The 19,156-nt window shown below is 43.4% G+C and overlaps 1 protein-coding gene across 1 annotated transcript in view; it reads right to left on the bottom strand.

Annotated features, from left to right (window-relative positions):
- Positions 1-19,156, bottom strand: part of PPP2R2B (protein phosphatase 2 regulatory subunit Bbeta) — a 599,706-nt gene that overhangs the window by 551,619 nt on the left and 28,931 nt on the right. The gene's annotated exons all lie outside the window — the stretch shown is intronic.

Genomic DNA, 19,156 nt, shown 5'->3' with positions numbered 1-19,156 from the left:
GTTAAGATTTCTAGATTTGGACAGAGTGAAGAATGGTTAGATCAGTGGTCCCCAAAATGCAGCCCTTTGCTTGCATTTAAAGTGATTGTAAACCTCAGACTTGAAATATGAACAAAGCATATCCCTCTATAGTGTGTACTTGTCTCAATTAAGAACACTAAGGGCTTGTTCACACTTGACTCCATTTCTAACGCTTAACAAATGCTCCTATAGCATTAGTATGGGCATTAGACTCGCTTTAATGAGCTTTAGTATCGGCGTTAGACAGGCATTTTACAAGCATTAATGAATGCCCTATGGGCAGTTTTAAAGCATTTAACGAGCATTAAGGTGCATTTAAACTGCTCCACAAAAGCCTATTCCATTACAGTTAATAGGCTAATCTTAGCACCTCAACTGCTTCGCAACTGCTTGCCAGAGCGTTTGCGAAGCATTACCATAGACTTGACCTGGAAAGGCTTCAAATGCCTCCTGACTCGACATCAGGCTTCAATTTTAAAGCGACCCGACACTAAAGCTTCATATTTTTATAATGTAAACAGCACTGTGTGCTGTCCATTGTATCGTTTTAATGCCTCTCAAATACCTGCTTTTAATGCCAGTGCGAACTTGGTCATTTCTGTCTCCTGTTTCATTACCCTGCTATCAGCATGAATAATTTCTGTCAATTTTTCCTGACACCAAGAGAAAAATAGTGAAAGTGGAGGGATCTCCAGCTGATTGACAGTCTCAGCTGTGTTCCTGTGTGGAGGAAGTGTGTCCCTTCCCTCCAATCAGCTCTCAGAGCTCTCCTTACTGAGCTCTGCAGAGTGTAATGTCAGCTGCCCACCCCTTTTTTCTAAACTCTCAGACAAGCTTATGAATTCAGCACTTTGAATGGATGTAGAGAAGGGAGGGCTGCAGATAAACAGATACAGCTTATGTAGGAGTATTTGTTTAATCTCTGTGTATTCCCTGAGGCCAGTTACTTCAGCTAGAAGGGTTTACAACCACTTTAAATGGCCAATGGGACATTATGTCTTATGCTGAGACCAATGATGGGGTACTGTTCTTCCAACTAACACCAATGATGAGGATTGTTTTCTCAAACCAACACCAATGATGGGCACTATAGCTCCCAATGACACCAATAGTGGGGCACTATTCCTCCAACTGACACCTGTGATGGGGCAATCTTCCATCCATTGACACCAACGATGGGGCACTATTCCTTTAACTGATACCAATGATCAATGATGGGACACTATACCTTCCACTGACACCAGTGTTGGGGACTATTCCTTCAACTGATACCAGTGATGGGGCACTATGACACCAATTATGGGGCACTGTTACTCCCACTGACACTAACCATGGGGCACTATTCCTCCAACTGACACCCGTGATATGGCAATATCCCATCCATTGACACCAATGATGGGGCTTATTCCTTTAACTGATACCAATGATCAATGATGGGACACTATACCTTCCACTGACACCAGTGTTGGGGACTATTCCTTTAACTGATACCACTGATGGGGCACTATGACACCAATTATGGGGCACTGTTACTCTAACTGACACTAACTAGGGGGCACTATTCCTCCAACTGACACCTGTGATGGGGCAATATTTCATCCATTGACACCAACGATGGGGCACTATTCCTTTAACTGAAAGCAATGATCAATGATGCAACACTATACCTTCCACTGACACCAGTGTTGGGGACTATTCCTTCAACTGATACCAGTGATGGGGCACTATGACACCAATTATGGGGCACTGTTACTCCAACTGACACTAACCACTGGGCACTATTCCTCCCATTGACATCAATTACAGGGCACTATTCCCGTCTATTCCTCCCACTTCAGATTATTGTATTAGTACAGTACTCTCTGTGATATTGTTTTTATTTGTGCTAACATTTACATTTTTAGGGCACACTTTCATCACAATCCAAGCAGTACTGATTCGCAAACACACACATACACACTCCACTGGTAATTACACTGCAATTGTTAAGATGGGAACAGAAGTAGCCTATGGAATGGGGGAAGTGGGTAAGAGACACAGAGGGAAGAATGGTCATAAAACTGTTGGACAGTAATTTAGAAAACCGTCCACATTTAACCCATTAGGAACCAAAACATTCGTGTCTTCTATAAAGTAGTCTGGTTGTGGGAAATAATGTCCTACAGGTGTGCAGCAATCCTCTGCCCTATTTTATTATTTTGATGTGTCTGTGAAATATATATATATATATATTTTTGTAGTTTCTTTCCGTTTTTGCCAGTATAGGATGCTTGGTTGCATTTTTTGCTTTGAATGAGGTACGGGACATTAGTGGATATACAGCTGTATGATCCTGGAATATTGAAGGACTTTTAGCATGTGTTCAATGAAGAAAAAACATCCAAGAAGTGCTGGGACTTTGATGTAAGTTAATACAAAGTAATAAGAGGACAAAAATATTCAGAGAACCCCCTGACTCAGCCTAGGCTGCTCACAACAGGTACTGTAAGGCTACCCTCCAGTTGGTACCCCGGCAAGTTACCAGAAAAAAACCATGCTAATGAAAACAGCACCAGACCAAAGGATAACAGAGTTCAAAATGAATGTATTACTTTATACTAGTGATGGCGAACCTTGGGACCCCAGATGTTTTGAAACTGCATTTTCCATGATGCTCAACTACACTGTAGAGTGCATGAGTATCATGGGAAATGTAGTTCCAAAACATCTGGGGTGCCAAGGTTCGCCATCACTATACTAAAAAAAAACAGTTAACTCATTTTAGGGGCAAGAAAAAAACACCCCCTTCGTCGCCGCTTCATTAAAAAAAAAAAAAAAAAAGAACATTAAATGGACTCAAAATAGAGCTTTGCTGTGTGAATTTGGGTAGTAAAGCTCATTGCTGGATCAAGAGAGCATTTTCTTACACAGATACTGCTAGCCAGTAATTTTTCTGATCCAGCGGTTTGCTTCCCTAAACAGATTAACACATCTTGAGTCCATTCAAGATTCCTATTTTAACTGAAGCTCTGATGAAGGGGGAGTTTTTCCTGTCCCCCAAAACACATTGGTTTTTTAAAAATAAACTAAAAATAATTTCAACTCTTTTATTCTTTGGTCTGGTGCTCCTTCCATTAACCACTTGCCGATCGCTCACTGAGCTGGTACTGCGGCAAAGTGGCTCGTTATCGTCTGACGACATAGACCTACGTCACCAGACTCTCCCCTCCCTCTTGCCGCCGGAGGCTCGCTCCCGCTGTATTCAGACACAGCGGGAGTCGGGCCAGGGGAGGAGAGGCGGTGATCACCGCCGCTCTTCCCCAATCTTCGGGGATCGAGTGAGGAAATCCGCCCACTTGTGTAAAGCGGGCGGATCTCCTATGTGACAGGCAGGGGCAGATTACAGGATTCAGAATAGCTGAACCTGCAATCTGTGTCTGTGTCACACAATCCCCTCCCCCCACACACATCAGTAAGCATGAGGCATACATTTAACCCCTTGATCACCAATAAAGTTAACTCCTTCCCTGCCAGTGTCATTATTACAGTAACAGTGCATATTTATAGCACTGATTACTGTAGTAATGTCACTGGTACCCCCAAAATTGTCAAAAATGTCAGTTAGGGGTCCGATCTGCCTGCCGCAATGTCGCAGTCCCGCAAAAAAAATCGCAGATCGCCACCATTAAGAGCCGGTTTGACACTGCCGCGACCATAAGTCGCCCCATGTCGGAGCGACTTTTTACCACGATTTTACCACGACTTTACCGCGACTTGTGAATTATTTTGCGTGACTTATATGACAGACGACTTTGTGTTTGGCCAATCAGAATATGATGTGTTGTGACCTAATTCCCCTTTTTTGTTTTTTCTTTACTCATTTCCTCATTGTCCACCAGTGCCACGTATGTGTCCACCAGTGCCACTGCCCACCAGTGCCACGTATCAGTGTCCACCAGTGCCACTGCCCACCAGTGCCACGTATGTGTCCACCAGTGCCACTGCCCACCAGTGCCATGAATCAGTGTCCACCAGTGCCACGTATCAGTGCCACAAATCAGTGTCCACCAGTGCCACATATCAGTGCCATGTATCAGTGTCCACCAGTGCCACGTATCAGTGCCACGTATCAGTGCCATGTATCAGTGCCACGAATCAGTGTCCACCAGTGCCACATATCAGTGTCCACCAGTGCCACGTATCAGTGCCACAAATCAGTGTCCCCCAGTGCCACATATCAGTGCCACAAATCAGTGTCCACCAGTGCCACATATCAGTGCCACGTATCAGTGCCACGAATCAGTGTCCACCAGTGCCACGTATCAGTGCCACGTATCAGTGCCACTAATCAGTGTCCACCAGTGCCACGTATCAGTGCCATGAATCAGTGTCCACCAGTGCCACGTATCAGTGCCACGTATTAGTGCCACGTATCAGTGCCACGAATCAGTGTCCACCAGTGCCACGTATCAGTGCCACGTATCAGTGCCACGAATCAGTGTCCACCAGTGCCACGTATCAGTGTCCACCAGTGCCACGTATCAGTGCCATGAATCAGTGTCCACCAGTGCCACTTATCTGTGTCCACCAGTGCCACTCACACAGACCAAGCAGAGATAATGGAATATCTATACTATTACATATATATTATATATATATATATATATATATATATATATATATATATATATATATATATATACCATATAGGCATGGCTGGCAATGTGGGGAATGCCTGGCTAATCTCTTTCTTCTTCCTGGAAAGTCTGATAACAACTCAATTAAGATAAGGAGGCGACTCCCATTAAAGTATATGGGACAGGTCGAATCACAGGTCGCCTCAAAGTAGTACAGGACCCTTTTCTGAAGTCGGAGTGACTTCAGTAGTGCCAATTAAGACGGCACTGATTGATTAACATTGCTTTTGTTATGTCAAGCGACCTGGGGCGACCTGGGGCGACACAAGTCGCCTCACAAGTCGCGCTAGTGTGAATGGGCTCTAATAGTAAAAAAAAATAAACAATACAAATGACAAATCTTTCCCGTAGTTAGTAAACGCGATAACTTTTGCACAAACCAATAAAAATACGCTTATTGTGATTTTTTTTTTACCAAAAATATGTAGCAGAAAACAAATTGGCCTAAAATGTTAAAAAATTTTGATTTTTAAATTTTTTTGGGGGGAAGTTATACATCAGAATGTAAAAAATATTGTTTTGTTTTTTTTCAAAATTGTCGCTCTTTTTTTCAAAAATTTAAAATCGAACACAAGTGATCAAATACCACCAAAAGAAAGCTCTATTTGTGGGGAAAAAAAGGACATAAATTGAATTTGGGTACAGCCTCGTACGACCGCGCAATTGTCCGTTAAAGTAACGCAGTGCCGAATCGCAAAATATAGCCTGGTCAGGAATGGGGTAAAATCTTCCGGTCCTAAAGTGGTTAAAAATACGCTCATTGAGAATTTTTTTGTCAAAGCCATGTTGATAAATACATTTTGGCCTAAATATATGAAAAAATGTAATATATTGGATATTTTTTAACTGTCAAAATAGAAAATGTAAATTTTTTCGCAAAATTTTTGCTCTTTTTTTATTAATATCGCAAAAAATGAAAAGCGCAGAGGTGATCAAATACCACCAAAAGAAAGCTCTGTTTGTGGGAAAAAAAAGGACATAAATTTCGTTTGGGTACAAGGTTGTATGACCGGGCAATTGTCAGTTAAATTCACGCAGTGCCAAGTTGCAAAAAGTGGCCTGGACGTAAAGCAGGAAAATCCTCCGGTGGTAAAGTGGTTAATGTATTTCTTTTGTGTGTGTTACACTTTTTAATGGATTGATTTGACTGCACTGTTTGCGGTGTTTGTTGTTGTAAGGTTTGATTCTATTTTTTGTGCCCATATAGACCAAATGAAGTTTCCTGCTGATTACCTATGTTTGAGGCTGGTGGTTGCTTGAAAGCCAGTATAGGAGGTTGTTGCATTATTTATTTCTCTGTTACGATGGGTTAAAGTGCTTTATTTATCTTTCTTATCCCTTATAATGCTGGAATTGATGTGTTTACTGGAGGCATGTAGACATTTGATTTTTTTTCTTTGTGTTTTAGGAGGTATTCTCTTTGGGTTTTCAAGGCAGTGTTTATTCTTGTAGTGATGGTTTTGTTGCTGTAATCTTTCTAATGGAAGGATTCTGTTAGTACTCTTAGATGTTTTTTTCTGTCTTCTGGGTTAGAGCATAAGTGATGGTATATAATGACCTGGCTATGTGTAAAGGTTTGTTTAGGGTGTTGGGAGGGGGGGGGGGGGAGAAAAGGGTGCACCATTCATTGGGTCCCCCCCCCTCGAAACCATTGATGGGGCACTATTCCTTGCACTGACACTATATACAGGACATTATTCATCTGGATGTCACCAATGATAGGACACAATTCCTCTGACTGACATTAATGATGGAGAATTTTTCCTCCCACTGACACCATTGATTGGACACTATTCCTCCCACTGACACCATTGATGGGACACTACTCTTCCCACTGACACCATTGATGGGACACTACTATTCCCACTGACACCATTGATGGGACACTACTCTTCCCACTGACACCATTGATTGGACACTATTCTTCCCACTGACACCATTGATGGGACACTACTCTTCCCACTGACACCATTGATGGGACACTACTCTTCCCACTGACTCCATTGATGGGACACTACTCTTCCCACTGACACCATTGATGGGACACTACTCTTCCCACTGACACCATTGATGGGACACTACTCTTCTCACTGACTCCATTGATGGGACACTACTCTTCCCACTGACACCATTGATGGAACACTACTCTTCCCACTGACTCCATTGATGGGACACTACTCTTCCCACTGACACCATTGATTGGACACTATTCTTCCCACTGACACCATTGATGGGACACTACTCTTCCCACTGACACCATTGATGGGACACTACTCTTCCCACTGACTCCATTGATGGGACACTACTCTTCCCACTGACACCATTGATGGGACACTACTCTTCCCACTGACACCATTGATGGGACACTACTCTTCTCACTGACTCCATTGATGGGACACTATTCTTCCCACTGACACCATTGATGGAACACTACTCTTCCCACTGACTCCATTGATGGGACACTACTCTTCCCACTGACACCATTGATGGGACACTATTCTTCCCACTGACTCCATTGATGGGACACTATTCTTCCCACTGACACCATTGATGGAACACTACTCTTCCCACTGACACCATTGATGGGGCACTATTCCTCCAACTGACATCAATGTTAGGGCACTAGTGTTTGCATTGACACTAATGATGGTGCACTTTTCCTTTTACTGACACCAAGGTTTGTGCAATTTCTCCTACCCATAATGACCACAGGTGTTAGGTTAGTTTTAAAATCCAAATTACTTTTTTTTTTACTCCTGCTGACCACAAAGTTTGGGGCATTGTTTACTCCTACTAACCACTGAGCCTAAGACATTGTTTACTTCCACTAATATTGGGCACATTTTCTACTCCAACTAGACTCCCTAAAGCCTGAAGGACAGTAAACAGGCCCTTTGTTTAGAAGCTTGAAGACCCCTGAGTTAGAAAATGAATGAGGCTTTTGTCAGAGAGCTATCCATAAACGAACTGGATCTGTTGCAAACACTCTGCAGAATAGCGCAATGGCGCATATAAATTTGCCAACGCTACGGCGCATGCGCAAACGGACATTCTCAAGGAAGATTCATGCGCCAGTGCACATGCGCGTGTGCCAGAGCGCACGCAATGCATAAGGATTGTTGGCGCCCAGTGGCCTATTTAAAGCAGCCTGCTCCAGCCATTAGTTGCTGGATGATCTTCAGCTTCCCTGCGTGTTCCTGTGTTCCTGTTCCTTGTTACCTTGGATTACCCATTACCGACCCGACTTACCTTGACCTGTCTTGTCTCCACTCCTGACTCTGACCACTGGCTTGCTTTACCTACTCTACTCCAGTCTGCTGTTCCCGTGTATGACCCCTGGTTTGCGCCTTCGGATTCTTCTACTGCCTGATGATCTGTGCTTGACTACTTGGCCTGACCTTGACCTCACTCCTGTCTCACCCTTTGGCAACCTTTCTCAAGGAATCCTGCCTTGCAGTACGGTCTGCTTGTCTACTACTACAGCAGTCATTTCTTCACTGGACCCTGTCACAGCTGGCGACCCCTGTTCCTTTGGGCACAGCACTCCCCATTTTCACCTTCAGGGGTGCCTTGCACTTAGCCACAAGGGAAGCCCTGTCAGCACTTCGGCCTCTGACCAGGTACTTGATACTTTTATTATCATCCTTATAGTGTAATGGAAATATGAGGCCTACAATAAGTTTTACCTTCAGATTACATTAAAGTATAACTAAAGGCAAAACTTTTTTTTTTGTTCAGATAGAGTGGAGAAGGATTAGAACACCTGACAGGTTTTATTGCTGCCTGTGCTCCTGTTAAGGAAATTAACCCTTTCTACTTGTCCTGTTTACCATTATCATTGGAAATGAAAGTAAAAGAAAACCCCAAATTTTGGGTTGTCCCCAAAAAAGTAATTTGAGAACTCTTCCAATGGGGACACTAGTTCTTGTGGCCTTAATTTGTAGGGATTTCCTCCTACTTCCTGTTTGGCTATGGGACAGGAAGTGACGGTAAATCTCCCCAATGGAACACAATTGTCAAACAAAAATCTGACCTAATTCTTTCCAAAATGAAAAAAATCTTTTGCCTATAGTTCTACTTTAATGATAGACGTTATTATTAATGTGACTTACAGTGAACTTTTGACATACAGTATGGCTTAAAAAGTTTCAGAACAGTACCTGGACATTCTGAGAACAGCTGAAATAAAGGCGACACCATAAACCAGCTCTGGAATTTTTATCCAGAGTTAGTTTCTAGAAAAAGTGTATTGTCAACCCCCAATATCAAGCACCCCCCCCCCCCACCACCACCACCATTGATGTTGACTGAATGTGGCAAAGTCTTAAGATATGTGAGTGGGTGTGTCTCGAATACCCAGTAATGGCGTGAATGGGCTCTAACAAATTTGCTGGATTTGTTGTATCGCTAAACTCCACCAACACATTTTGGTTTCAGACAGAGTAGGTCAGGACAAGGTTTTCTTTCCCGCTGTGTCCTTTTTGCTCGTCATATTTAGAACATGATCTGTTTTAAGCCATTTTACTGCTGAATTCCTTTTGTTAAAACTGTTATATGCAGTACCCACTTATTTTTAAACTATTGTGTCTGTATTTTTTCCAGGACAGATTCTAGGAAATGCAGACATGTTAGGCGAGAGTTGCATTTTACCAGGTTCTGCAAGGAATATATTTTGGAACTTGTTTAGAAGAATGCTAGGGATGCTTTCTTTACTGAAGTAGACAGCTTAACCAGGTCACATCAAAACTTTAGCTAGCTGAGCCATCCCTGTACAGTAGCAACGAAGAAAATGGTAAAGGTGCTATTTGTAAAGTTGATTGACTTGCATGAAAACAAGAACCTAATATTTTATTGCTTTAACTAAGGGTAGCTTTACACATCCCCGCTGTGCTTTTTCTAAAGCACAGCTAACACAAGGTTTTTGTGTGGGTTAGCTGCACTTTCCCATAGACTTCTATGAGGTCCTGCAGTTTTGGTGCAGTTTCAGAAAGTGCACCAAAACTTCTGCATGCTTTATCTTTGGTGCACTTTCCGAAACCACACCAGAACCAAGGGACAACGTAGACGTCTATGGGAAAGCACAGCTAACCCACACAAAACCCACAGGTTACCTGTGCTTAGCCCAAAGCACAGCAGAACTGTACAGGAGCAGTGTGAAGCCGCCTTAAGACCAGCTCTGTTTTCTTATTACATAATATACATTTCTCTTTCATACAGGCATTGAATTATTAAGCACCTATAGCTTTAATTTTTGTCTTTAATGCAGTGTACAGGCATTCACCTTGCGCCAGAAAGCACTCTTTAAATGCCCTGTAAGAAGTGTGCTTTAACCCCTTGCACCCTGCACTAGTTTGCCACAGCCGTGAATGGTATTGCTAGATGATTGAGAAGCAGTAAAAATGTGTCCCAAAACTGCCTATTTTCAATGCCTGTGTGAAAGAGCCTTATGTGTTTTCTACATAATGTTCGTACTTTAGCGTTCCTGCCCATTAATGCAAATCAGTCAGCTAGATTGTGTAACAATGTAGCCTATGTGTATGTAACTGGATTTATTTCAGCAGTTGATCGTAAAGAGTGCTTGTTGCCTGTTGTCTAAGGCCCCTTTCACACGATTGGACTGATCGGGTCCACCTGGCTGTTTGTCAGGTGGACCCGATCCGCCCACCCATTGTCCTCTATGGGGAGGCGGATGTCAGCTGACATGTGTCCACTGACATCTGATCCGGCAAAATCTGCTTAAAACAGACGTATGGCGATACTTTCGCCATCCGTTCAGCCGGTTGGATCGGATGGGATTGGATGAAAACGGACAGGCTGTTTGTTTTCATGCCATCTCCCCGTAGAGGAGAGCAGGACTCTGACAGGTCTATCTTTGCACAGTGAGTGGAGACAGACCTGTCATCTGCCTGCTCAGCGGGGATCAGCGAAGTGATCCCCACTGAGCAAGCAGAGTCCATCAAAATTGATCTGTCCCATGTGAAAGGGGCCTAACACACAGAGACCCACTGACTGGAACAGTGTTCCTTAACCTTTATTAAGTCACGGCACCCTTTAACATTTTTTAAAATCTCAAGGTGAATTATTCTTGGTTTTTATTTTTAAAGGTAAACTGCCCATAACGAGTTTGAAAAAAAAAAGTTTTACTTTTTAAAATGTAATGCCATTGAATAAATATAAGGTCAAAAATATGGGATCCGGGGATCTCATGGGTAGTATTCTCCCAACATGGGCAAGTGTCCCCCACATAAAATATTCTATAAAGACAGAGGAAATCATGGATCTGGGTGCCACATAGAATATTACTACCCACCCAAAAGTTAACAATATTAGTCATTTTAATTTTACTAACTTTTGGGTAAGAAGCACACCACTCTGGGTGGGTCACAGATACATGATTTCCTCTGTCCTTATACGAGATGGTATCAAAAAGCTTTGAGACTAGTTTTGTATCATACCAACAGATGGCAGCACATGGCTGCATGCACAGTCACAGGAAGCATCGACTTTCAAAAATCAATGTGCCAAAAGACATCGTCCTTTGTACATCGGGAGATGTGCAACTGGTGCTATTCTGACATACGTTACCACGTCTGCTTTTTTATCATGGACAGCAAGCTAGAATAAAGAGCGAACAGGAAATTCTGGGCAAATCTGCCACAGAAATGTTTGACATGATTCGGCAAGTTCACGGCGATGCTACAATTAGTCGTTCGAGGTGTTTTGAGTGGCACGCGTGATTGTTCTCTGACGATCATCATGCACAAGTTGTTGAATGATAAGTGGTGTACCGCTCAAGGAAAACTACTCCCCTATTGCTCAGCTATGTCTGCACATAAAACAGATGCTGGCCCTGCATGCATCAGAAACAAGTAGGAAGAAGAAGTCTGGAAGGCCACACACTGCTTCAATCACCTTTAATGGTTCCAAATATGTAAAAAGCGACAATCCATACAGCACATGGAAGTAAAAAACAGATCAGCTAATGCGTTTTACACCTATCTTGGTGCTTAGTCATAGCTTACATACCTGTGCACAAGTTGCCAAATAGTTTTGACATTTACGGGGGTTGAGCTTGTTGAAGGTCTTCCAGTGATGATCTTCCACTTTTGAAGCATGCGCGTCAATCAAAACATTTTTAACAACTGATTGCAGCATGGCTGTAAACTTGTCAAATCATGTCAAACGTCTCTGTGGCAGATTTTGCTGTCTGTGATGAAATAGCAGATTTGGTAACGCACGTGGTCAGAATAGCACCAGTTGCACAGCTCCCGATGTACACAAGATGATGTCTTTTGGCAGACTGACTTATGAAGGTCAGTGCTCCCTGTGAATGTGCATGCAGCCTTGTGCTGCCATCTATTGGCATGTTACAAAACTAGTCTTAAAACTTTTTGAATACCACCTTGTGTAATATTTGTATATCATCACAATGACCCACTACCAAAAAAAAAAACAAAATACATTTTAATACTCCTGATATGCATAAAGATACCACTCATGTGCATACTAATATTAACACTTGCACTAACATTAACCACTTGCCGACTGCTCACTAGAGCTGTACTGCGGCAAAGTGGCTCTTGTAGGTCTGACGACGTAGACCTACATCGGCAGACACTCCCCTTTCTCGGCGGCGCGCGCGTGCCGCCGGAGGCTCGCGCGTGCCGCCGGAGGCTCGCTCTGTATTCAGTCACAGCGGGAGTCGGGCCAGGGGAGGAGCAGCGGCGATTGCCGCTGCTCTTCCCCGATCGTCGGGGAATCGAGTCTGGAGATCCGCCCGCCTGTGTAAACAGAGCGGGCGGATCTCCTAAGTGACAGGCAGGGTCAGATTGCAGGGTTCAGCATAGCTGAACCTGCGATCTGTCCTTGTGTCACTCAGTCACCTCCCCCCACACATGTTAGTAAGCACCAGGCATACATTAACCCCTCCCTCTCCAATAAAATTAACCCCTTCCCTGCCAGTGTCATTTTTACAGTAACAGTGCATATTTATAGCACTGATTACTGTAGTAATGCCACTGGTACCCCCAAAAGTGTCAAAAATGTCAGTCAAGGGTCCGATCTGTCTGCCGCAATGTCGCAGTCCCGCAAAAAAAATCGCAGATCGCCGCCATTACTCGCTAAAAAAAAAAACACCAAAAATGACAGAAATCTTTCCCTTAGTTAGTAAACGCAATAACTTTTGCGCAAACCAATCAAAATACGCTTATTGTGATTTTTTTTACCAAACATAGGTAGCAGAAAACAAATTGGCCAAAAATTTTAAAAAATTTTGATTTTTACATTTTTTGGGGGGGGGGGATTTCATATAAAAAAATTTGAAAAATATTGTTATTTTTTCAAAATTTACGCTCTTTTTTTGTTTATAGCTCAAAAAGTAAAAACCACACAGGTGATCAAATACCACCAAAAGAAAGCTCTGTTTGTGGGAAAAAAAGGACGTAAATTTTGTTTGGGTACAGCGTCGCACGACCGCGCAATTGTCAGTTAAAGTCGCACAGTGCTGAATCGCAAAAAGTGGCCCAGACGTAAGACAGCAAAATCCTCCGGTGGTAAAGTGGTTAAATATAAATCCTGTTTTTTTTTTTTCCATCTTTTTTTTTCTGATGCTAACAATAACCTAGATTAAGCCCTGATCTATTTTTTTTTTTTTTATAATGCTTTTTTTATATTTTTACACAGACTTCTGTTTTTGTGAGGAGAAAAAGAAACAATGAGGGGAATTTACCAAAGCTGGAGCAGACAGAATCTGGAGCAGATATGCATGGCAACCAATCAGTGTCTATCTTTCATTTTCAAAGCTTAACTGAACAAGCTGAATGGTTATTGTGCACAGATGCTCAAGATTCTGTTTGTTTTAGTTTTGATAAATCCCCCCCACCTTCCTCGTATCTTTTTCTCCCCACAGAAGAGAAACAGTAAAGGGCTAGATTCTAACACTGATTGGCTATCACAGTGATCAGCTGGTCTTACCAACTCCCAGTTTTTACTCGAAGACCAGGAGCTGTCGGTAAAAGCTTAGTCTCCGTGCAGGGAGTACAAACAAACACATGCCGCATGTGTTACGCCGTTATCAAATGGCCATGGAAGAAAGGTTGGACGGCACTCCAGCTGTTGCGGAACTACACATCCCATGAGGCATTGTAAAACCCTGACATTTACAGACATGACTAGGCATGATGGGTATTGTAGTTCCTGAGCAACTGTAGGGCCATAGATTGAAGACCCCTGTGAATCTAAAAATCTGTATATGGGATAACTTTATAAACATATGGAGCGGCAGTTACAAACTTTCAGGCATAGCTTTTGATTATACCTCAAAATATGTATTGACTAAAAATGAAAAATAATTTCTTTTTGATGAAGCAAGCTGTTGTCTAGCAATTCAGTTTAGCATACACCACCGGTCTGTAGCCTTTCTTCTTCTACTTCTTTGAAGAAAGATCCTTATATGAAGGTATTTAAGATACAAGAATGAGATCACAGCTGAAGAAGAATTAAGCCAGTATTTCCGTCATGTTAATTAGCTGTTCGCTGTACAGTCAAGCATGGATATCCTAAAGCAATGGCCTTTTGCAAGGTTTCTCTAATGGCCATTTTGAAAATTGCTGTCATGCTAATTGCTCTCAGGGGCCTTTCCCGTCCCTGATTCAATTGAAGACATTAATATGAAATGTAACATTCAGGTAGAGATCTTTATAATAACTAGATCACGATCATATCACATTCATGGACAGGATCAAGATGTTTCGTAAAGTCATATCTGAATGTAAGTTAGGTGTTATGAATGGGGGGTTATCCCTTAAAGAATAAATTGATACTTTTAATTTGAAGAACTTATTATATTTTTGTTTCTTAATGCACTGCTTGTTTTAAGCTGAACTGTAGGCAGATATAAAATATACAATTTAATGGACCTCTGTAATCATTATTACATTTTAAATGTTCTCTCAAGTGCAAGCAATGCAAGTACCTTAATTTTTCTTGGTATCACCCCTTACAGTTCCTGTACAACAAAGCCCAGTGAAGGGGAAGGATAAACATCTCAAGGAGTCAATCACTTGTGTTGCAGTGCAAGGGGCATGCTAATGGCAGGAGAAAGCGGAGTGACAGAGAGATGAGCTCATCAGCGTTTTCAGAGTAGTTACGACCCCTGTTGTTGTTTTTTGTCTGTGTCCCATCACGGACATTTTCCTTCACTTCGTGCTTAACAAACAAAGCAGAAAGTAGGAGGAGATCTCTCCTCTTTGAAAGTTGTCACAGGTTATCCCCCCCCTGCTGGAAAAAAAAGCAGTAATGGCAGTATACATACATCCCTGAGCAATGGATATCTCTAACCACCTCCTGCCCTGCCACTGCATATAAATGGACAGACGGGATTCCTGGATTTGGGAGGACATACCCAGATGTCCTCCTGCTCCCTCTGCGCTTGAGTTCCATCTATGGCTTTGAACACAGCGGATCAGAGATTGGAGTAAATTGGCCTTGTACCATGTGATTGCTGTGTCACTATAGTAACTCTGTACTGCTGTGACAGTGATTATGTACAGTGACTGGTTGCTCTGATAAGCGCCAGTTCACATTGCAGCGACGCTACTTCGGGTGGCGACCTCGGAGCGGCCGCCACGGACTTCATAACATTGAAGTCTATGGCGGTCGCCCCCGGGTTGCTCCAAAGAAGCTCCGGACCCTTTTTCTAGGTCGGAGCGACTTGTGTCGCTCCTATTTGAACGGGTCCGCAGCTTCCCTATGGGAGGCGACCTGCGGCGACCTGTGAGGCGACCAGGTCGCCTCACAGGTCGCCCTAGTGTGAACCGGCACTAACACTGTATGTCAGTGCAGCCAGCCATTGTCTCTGATCACCGCCACAGTAGTTCAATGTCACCAGACCAGTGCAGCCAGTCACAATATCCCTAATCACCACCACACCAGTCCCAGTGTCACCATAAGGCCTCCTTCATATGTGCAGTGTTCTCTGAAGAGTGATGTGTGCTTGGATTGCTCTACAGAGAGCATTTAACAGGTGATGAGAAGTGTTGCATCTCCTCCTCACCTACTGCTTTGACCCCTTGAACTTCGCTTAAGCACACCCATTTAATTGAATGGGGTGCTCTTTACGCCCACTGAAAGTGACATGAGGTATAATTTATGCCAGGGCTAAGAAGCAAGGCATTGCAGCCATAGCATTTGTACACCTCTGGTTGCTGCCTCTGCAACTAAAGGGGGTAGCGATTGGGAAGGTGATAAATGTGCAGCTCAACTGCATTGTTGTATCGCTCCCAACCTCACATGTGAACAAGCCCTAATAGTGCAGGCACAGTTTTATCAGACCAGTATATGCCAGCAACAGTGTTCCTTATCACCGCCAAACCAGTGGAGGTGTCACTAAACCAATGTATGCCAGCAGTCAAATCTCAGTGTTAGCAGACCAGTGTAATCCAACAACAGTGTTTCTGATTGCTGCTACACCAGTGCCAGTGTCACCAGACCAGTGTAAGACAGCAACAGTGTTTCTGATCGCTACCACACTGGTCCTAGAGTCACCACATCAGTTTAGCAAGCAATAATGTCCCTGACCTCCACCACACCAGTCCCAGTGTTACCAGACCAAAATAAGTCAGCATCAGTACTCTTATTCATTAGCTACAACAGTTCCAGTGTCACTAGACCAGTGTCATCCAGCAATAGTGTTCCTGATCACTTCCACACCAGTGACAATGTAACCAGAGCCAGCTGACCAGCTAGCCACACCAATGCCAGTGTCCCTGATTGCCACCACATCAGTACAGTGTCACCAAAACCAGTGAAGCCAGTAACACTGTTCCTGATCACCACCACACCAATGCAGTGTTGCCTCTGCCTGCTGCCTGTACTAACCCTGGCCTTTTTATTGACCACATTTCTGCCTTTTGAGTGGACTAATCCTTTGCCTGTTTGCTGACCCTGTCTCTGCCTGCTGCCTGAACTGACCCATCCGCAGGTTCCACTGATATTGTTTCAGTGAGACATCAGCCCCACCCATCTCCTGTGGCCAACTGCACTCCTGGAGCCACAGGAACTCTTTTGTCCTTCCTTTCCTTAGTCTCCTGTAGTTTCTGGTCAGTGAATATGACATTCCTGGGGGGGAGCCACATACCTGTAGGCTAGACTTGCTTGGCCTATAGCAACAGGGACTGCTGCAATGGTGCCATGATAAGCCATATTGCCTGACTACTCTTATAGAGGCAACCATTACAGTACACTGATATGCTCAGGCCCGGACTGGCCATCAGGCACAGCGAGCATTTGCCTGGTGGGCTGGGCCAGTTTAGGGCCAGTATAGCAGACAGAGGGGCGGCACAGGCTTGTCTTTCCTCCGTGGTGACTGCCGCTTGCAGATGGGAAGTGATGGGGAGTAGAGCAATGTCAGATACTGTACTTAGAGTGACAATGGAAGAGGATGCTGCAATCCCTACCTAAGCTGGCAGTAGGGGGCCCTATGAGTGGCAGTTGCAGCCCCCACAACCATCGGTCTGCACTTTGCTGGAATTCGCAGTTATGGCAGAGTTCCCCACAGACCAATCATCGGCTTTGTCCAGGGTGGGGGGCGGCATCTGACAGTCAGTCCAGCGCTGGAAAGCTACATGGGGAGGTGGCTCATGACCTAACTGGGCGAATCACCACTGAGAGAAGTAGCGACGGTGGCAGCCACATCACTACTCCTGTCACTGACAGGCTGTCAACTTAGTGCTCGTAGCAGGACCGGAAAGAGGAGGGGTGTGGGACAATTGGGAACAGGCAGGAGCGGCACCATGTGGGTGCTTCAACAGTATTTCTCCTACCACCCCATCTGCAGCCCATAAATGACAAGTGATGCTGGAGTGTGTGGAGCAACCCTTTGATTTCACGCATTGTCGTTTGTGTTCCCTATCTCTGCTACACACATCTCCCTGTGTGTAGCAGGGAATGCGGAGCATGCACTGAAGTTTAGAAGGTCTGTTTTCCTGTTTTGTAATGCAGATGCCTAATGTGAAGGGGGGTGAGTGGTGGCTGCATAGAATTGACAGTGGAAGCTTTAGTGATATGGTGTCTGCATAGGGGAAAACATTACCATTGTGTGACAATGTAAACCCTTACATTGCCAGCCTTATGTCAACCAAGAGCAGATAGGTCTTATTAGGGATTTGAGGGCTTCAAGATCTGCTTATCACTGAACTTTATTTCAAGCAAGGACTACTGTTCCAACTCACCTCTATCTTTATGTGCACACAGCCTGTAAGCATGCAATGTTTTGTAAATTTGAGAATTACCCCTGTTAAAGATGCATATAATTTCAGCAAGAAGAGGACACAGAATTTTTACCTGGCTGTTTTAGATTGCAGGGTATTTGTCCAGCACTTAGGCATGGTTCACACTAGTGTGATGTGTGTTGTGGCGATTTGAGGTTTGATTATGCTGTGCGACTTGTGGACAATTTTGACGTGATTTTACTCCTGTGCCATTTTCCAATAAGCCAGCAGTGGTCTTGATCCTCCTCTAAAAGTAGGTTTATAAGAATCATCTTCCCCGCCCACAGTGATTGAAGCAGTCTAAATATAACTAAAAGATGTTGAGAAAACAATAGTTGTCATAATTTGGTTTTAAAAAAAAATGGGTTGCTTGGTCTAAAATCCCCGGGCCTAATTTTTTGTCCCAATCTGGGTCTGGATATGCAGTACATGAAACAATGTCTGATACCTAATCAGTCCAAACATTGAAAAATTCTCACACATGTAGTATCCCCAAACTTGAGAGGAGTAGCAGAATGTGTTTTGGGGTAACATTCCAAGTATGCTCATACTGTGTGTGAAAAATATCTTATTAAATTGACAACTTTGTGTAAAAAAATATATGGCCATGCCTCTTATACATACATACATACACCTTGGGGTATTTACTCTCCAAAATTTGGTAATTTTGTGAGTGTTTCTGCTCTTTTGGCACTCCAGGGCCTCCACAATTGTAAAAGGCAATCAGAAAATTAGATGTGTATATTATGCCCCTAGAAAGCCCAAAGACACTCCTTGGATTTTTGGCTTCTCTCTATGTGACTAAGCTTTGAAAAAGTCTCTTACATGTGGTATCCCCATACTCAGGAAAAGTAGCAGAATGTGTTTTGGCATGTAATTCCAAGCATGCATATGCTGTGTGTTAGAAATACACTGTTTAAAAAAATTAAAGGAGCACATTGAAAACACATCAGATCTCAATGGGGGAAAAAAATGCAAAAGTGTTAGCAACAAGATTAGAACTGATGTCGGAGTGGATCTATGTTGATCAAACAGGGTTTATACCAGGGAGGGAAAGTAAAGATAATGGGATAAGAACATTATTAATGCTGCAAAAAGAGAGAAGCAGGAAATCCCCAGCCCTACTCCTATCGATAGATGCCGAAAAAAGCATTTGATAGGGTGGACTGGGGATTTATGATGGATACAATA

Source organism: Pelophylax lessonae (genome assembly GCF_965119305.1).
Source record: "Pelophylax lessonae genome assembly, chromosome: 4".
In the NCBI taxonomy this organism is placed as follows: domain Eukaryota; kingdom Metazoa; phylum Chordata; class Amphibia; order Anura; family Ranidae; genus Pelophylax; species Pelophylax lessonae.
The sequence above is the reverse complement of the archived record's forward strand: the minus strand, read 5'-3'. Positions and strand labels throughout refer to the sequence as shown.